This window comes from Alosa pseudoharengus, unplaced genomic scaffold (assembly GCF_046254945.1).
Source record: "Alosa pseudoharengus isolate Yale_2024_CS ecotype anadromous, Long Island Sound unplaced genomic scaffold, YU_APseudo_1.1 YU_APseudo_1.1_scf_59, whole genome shotgun sequence".
Classification (NCBI taxonomy): Eukaryota; Metazoa; Chordata; class Actinopteri; order Clupeiformes; family Clupeidae; genus Alosa; species Alosa pseudoharengus.
Genome location: NW_027468847.1, coordinates 120,001 through 125,000, shown reverse-complemented (window position 1 = coordinate 125,000; position 5,000 = coordinate 120,001). Strand labels below are relative to the sequence as shown.

Sequence of the window (5,000 nt, the reverse complement as noted above, 5' to 3'; positions counted from 1 at the left end):
TGTGTGTGTGTGTGTGTGTGTGTGTGTGTGCTGGGCCTTGAACAGGCCTGTCTGCTCCCTGTGTGTGTGTGTGTGTGTGTGTGCTGGGCCTTGAGCAGGCCTGTCTGCTCCCTGTGTGTGTGTCTGTGTGTGTGTGTGTGTGTGTGAGTGCTGGGCCTTGAACAGGCCTGTCTGCTCCCTGTGTGTGTGTGTGTGTGTGTGTGTGTGTGTGTGTGTGTGTGTGTGCTGGGCCTTGAACAGGCCTGTCTGCTCCCTGTGTGTGTGTCTGTGTGTGTGTGTGTGTGTGTGTGTGTGTGTGCTGGGCCTTGAACAGGCCTGTCTGCTCCCTGTGTGTGTGTGTGTGTGTGTGTGCTGGGCCTTGAGCAGGCCTGTCTGCTCCCTGTGTGTGTGTGTGTGTGTGTGTGTGTGTGTGTGTGTGTGTGTGTGTGTGCTGGGCCTTGAACAGGCCTGTCTGCTCCCTGTGTGTGTGTCTGTGTGTGTGTGTGTGTGTGTGCTGGGCCTTGAACAGGCCTGTCTGCTCCCTGTGTGTGTGTGTGTGTGTGTGTGCTGGGCCTTGAGCAGGCCTGTCTGCTCCCTGTGTGTGTGTGTGTGTGTGTGGGTGTGTGTGTGTGTGTGTGTGTGTGTGTGTGCTGGGCCTTGAACAGGCCTGTCTGCTCCCTGTGTGTGTGTGTGTGGGGGTGTGTGTGTGTGTGTGTGTGTGTGTGTGAGTGTGTGCTGGGCCTTGAACAGGCCTGTCTGCTCCCTGTGTGTGTGTGTGGACTGTGCTGGGCCTTGAACAGGCCTGTCTGCTCCCTGTGTGTGTGTGTGGACTGTGCTGGGCCTTGAACAGGCCTGTCTGCTCCCTGTGTGTGTGTGTGTGTGTGTGTGTGTGTGCTGGGCCTTCAACAGGCCTGTCTGGCTGCACAGAGGTGTGTGTGTATCAGACAGGCGCGCGCAGGGGAGAGAGAGGAGTGTGTGTGCTCCCAGCGTGTGTGTGTGCGCTCCCAGTGTGTGTGTGTGCTCCCAGAGTGTGTGTGAGCTGTGCTGGGCCTTCAGCAGGCCTCTCTGGCTGCACGGCGGTGTGTGTGTGGGTCTGAGGGTCAGACAGGCGCGCGCAGGGCACAGAGAGGAGTCTTTGGAGCATCTGTGAGCAGCTGCAGCCTGTGTGAGAACATGCACTCACTCCTAGGCCTCTCTGTGCCTCTCCAAGCATCAGGGGTCAAACCAGAGGTCAAGCTGTAGCTAGTAGGCCTCTGACAAGGCCTCAGCCCAAGTTGGAGCCTCTGTGAGTAGCTGCAGCCTGTGTGAGCACAAGCACTCTTCCCCAAGCCTCTCCAAGCATCAGGGGTCAAGTCAGAGGTCAGCAGTAGCTAGTAGGCCTCTCACAAGGCCTCAGCCTAAGTTGGAGCCTATGTGAGCAGCTGGGGCCTGTGGGTGGGTGTGTGTGTGTGGCGGGGTGCTGCAGTGGGTCTAGCACAGCTCTCTGTGTCTCTACAAGCAGCTAGGCCCAAGTTGGGGCCTCTGTGAGCAGCTGGAGCCTGTGTGAGCAACAGGCCCCTCTCTCTCTCCCTCTCTGTGTGTGTGCGCGCGCGCGCGTGTGTGTGTGTGGCTGTGGGTGCTGCAGTGGGTCTAGCACAGCTCTCTGTGTCTTTCCTAGCATCAGGGGTCAAGTCAGAGGTCAGCAGTAGCTAGTAGGCCTCTGGCAAGGCCTCAGCCTAAGCTGGGGCCTATGTGAGCAGCTGGAGCCTGTGTGTGTGTGGGGGGGGGTGGCTGTGTGTGTGTGGGGGTGCTGCAGTGGGTCTAGCACAGCTCTCTGTGTCTCTACAAGCATCTAGGCCCAAGTTGGGGCCTCTCTGAGCAGCTGGAGCCAGTGTGAGCAATAGGGGCCTATGTGTGTGTGTGTGTGTGTGTGGGTGGGTGGGTGGCTGGTTGTGTGTGTGTGTGTGAGGGGTCTGCAGTGGGTCTAGCACAGCTCTCTGTGTCTATCCAAGCATCTAGGCCCAAGTCAGGGCCTCTCTGAGCAGCTGGAGCCTGTGTGAGCAATAGGGGCCTATGTGTGTGTGTGTGTGTGTGGGGGGGGGTGGGTGGGTGGGGGTGTGTGGGTGTGAGGGGTCTGCAGTGGGTCTAGCACAGCTCTCTGTGTCTCTACAAGCATCTAGGCCCAAGTTAGGGCCTCTGTGAGCAGCTGGAGCCTGTGTGAGCAACAGGCCCCTCTCTCTGTCCCTCTCTATCTCCTGCGCGCGCGTGTGTGCGTGTGTGTGGCTGTGCGTGCTGGGGGGGGTCTAGCACAGCCCTGTGTGTCTCTCCCTGCTCCTAGGCCCAAGTTGAGGCCGTCTGAGCACAAGCACTCATCCCCAGGCCTCTCCCAGCCCTGCAGGGCAAGCCTCTGAATTCCAGGTAGCCAGTTTAAAAAAAAAGCCCCCTGAAAGCTGAAAACGCCCAAAATGGAGCAAATGGCTGCAAACAGAAGAGGCTAAAGGTGGTCAAACTGTCTGAAATTCATGCCCGGACGGCCCACCGGAGGCTGGGGTCGAAGAAATACTGACAGGGGGTCAAAAAGGGCAAAAACTGTTAAAATAGCTGTTTAAAAAAGCCTGAGATTGGAGTTGAGCTCTCGCTGCCCTCTGGTGGGAAAAGGTGGGTGCTGAACCCACGCAGAGGTCAAAGTCAATGCCCACTAGGGTCCCTGCCTGTCTGGGTGCAACAGGTGAGTAGCTGGGGGCCATAGAAGAGGCCAAAATATGCAAAAAATGCCCAAAAAAGTCCCCCCCCCTTCGCCGTGGCGACCCCAAAAATGGCTGGGAATAGTAGCCCCCGTAGAAAAAACAAGGCCCCCGCAGGAGAATGTGGTCAAAAAGTGTGGGGGGGCTGGCCAGAGAGAGGTCAAAACTGGCCAAAGTGGTTGAAATCCCTGCCCAGGAAAGTGCCCCCAAGCTGGGGGGGAAAATGGGCAAAATGTGTAAAAAGGCTCCCAATGTTGAAAAAAACCTCCTCTCTGTGTCTCCATCAGGGCCAGAAACAGGCCAAAACCCCCCAAAAAGCCCCAAAATGGATGAAAAGGCTGCCCAGAAAAGTGTCCAAAAATGGCCAAAATGTGTAAAAATCATGCCTATAGAGGTGCATGGAAGCTGGGCTGAAAATGTGTAAAAATGGGCAAAATGTAAAAAAAGATAGAATAAAACTGATGAAAATGATGAAAATGGGAAAAATGTGGGAAATGTCGCCCCCTGCGGGACACAGGAGTAAGCAGGTTCACCCTGGGTAGGCAGGTATACCATGGGTGGCTTGGTTAACCATGGGTTTTCGTTCAAAACCTAAGTCCAAAAGGGAAAACTCGCTCAAAACCTAAGTCCTGACTTATTTAATTATATACGCGGGGCAGGTGGCAGGCTCCAGAAACGGACACCCAGGGAGGCCAGCAAATGTGTCCGACGGCTTCGGACACTTCTGAGGAGCTCCCCTTGGCCTGGAGGTACTCTTATTGACCCCCCCGCGCCGGGTATCGGCGCGAAATCGAGGAGAGGGTAAAAAAGTGGACTTAGAATAATTTTGGCAAAAAGTTGAACTCCCAGGCAATGCATCCAGTAGGTTTTCCCCGAACTATGGCAGTGTTTTTGGGCCTTTTGGAGTATCAGACACATGGTCAGAGTGCATGGAAGTTCCCAGACATCCAGGCTACCCCGGACTGAGCCAGTTGAGTACCCGACCACAGTGCATGGAGCTGGGCCTCATGTGTGGGTGAATGGGGTCTCATGGAGGTCAAAAACCAAAATTTCAGGGAATGTTCCCTGGGACTTTCTGTCACTTCCCACGTGTCTGGCTGACCTCCACACCCCCCAGAAAGGGCCGAACGCTCACCCAGCAGAGGTGCACTGTGCTGGGGCACATATGTGAGTCAATGGGGTCTTATGGAGGTATCCAAGCGAAATTTCAGAGAATGTTCCCTGGGACTTTCTGTCACTTCCCACGTGTCTGGCTGACCTCCACACCCCCCAGAAAGGGCCGAACGCTTACCCAGGCAGAGGTGCACTGTGCTGGGGCACATATGTGAGTCAATGGGGTCTTATGGAGGTATCCAAGCGATATTTCACAGAATGTTCCCAGGGACTCTCTGTCACTTCCCACGTGTCTGGCTGACCTCCACGCCCCCCATAAAGGGCTGAACGCTTACCCAGGCAGAGGTGCACTGTGCTGGGGCACGTTAAAGGGGGCGTGGGGGTGCCCTGGAGGTCTGAAACCAAAATTTCACAGAATGTTCCCAGGGACTCTCTGACACCTCCCGCACGTCTGACTCGCCTCCACGGCCTCTCTCTGCCGCCCTACGGGGTACATACTGGTGCATGCTCACAGCCAAAAATCTAAGCTCCGGGGACACTTTTCAGCAGGTTTAACCCACACCCAAACGCTATCACCTGACCGATTGGAGTACGAGACCCGCCAGGGGAGGCACCCCGACCGCCCAGTGCGGCCGGACGCCCCTCCCCGAACCCAGCGGGTCCGCCACCAGGCCGGGGGTACATGAGGCTCCACGGAGCCTCCGCCCCCAGCGCCGAAACGTTCTGTTGCGAGGCCCAGAAGCCCCGTCTGACCGAGCCGTCCGAAACAGGAGGCCGTCGGCGGCGAGGCGGGCAGGGCTCACCCCCTGCTCCGCCCAAGCCCCGCGGCAGCCTCGAAGCGCACTCTCCGAGTCCTCCCGGTCCACACGACGTGGTCCTCTGTCCACGCTGCCAGCACCCGCGTGGGTGGGCTTCCCTCTCGGGGGAGGCCTGCCCTGGAGGCCCCCGCGCTCCGGGGGGTCGGGCTCGCTACCAGCAGCTACCTGGTTGATCGATCCTGCCAGTAACATATGCTTGTCTCAAAGATTAAGCCATGCAGGTCTAAGTGCACACGGCCGGTACAGTGAAACTGCGAATGGCTCATTAAATCAGTTATGGTTCCTTTGATCGCTCCCACCCGTACTTGGATAACTGTGGCAATTCCAGAGCTAATACATGCAAACGAGCGCTGACTGGCCCCCTTCA

The 5,000-nt window shown here is 57.2% G+C and overlaps 1 non-coding gene across 1 annotated transcript in view; it reads left to right on the top strand.

The window, feature by feature from the left end:
• Positions 1–4,795: 4,795 nt before the first annotated feature.
• Positions 4,796–5,000, top strand: part of LOC143105473 (18S ribosomal RNA) — a 1,859-nt gene continuing 1,654 nt past the window's right edge. Inside the window, exon 1 of the ribosomal RNA XR_012983479.1 lies at positions 4,796–5,000. This exon is cut by the window's right edge and continues 1,654 nt beyond it. This is a non-coding gene — a ribosomal RNA (18S ribosomal RNA).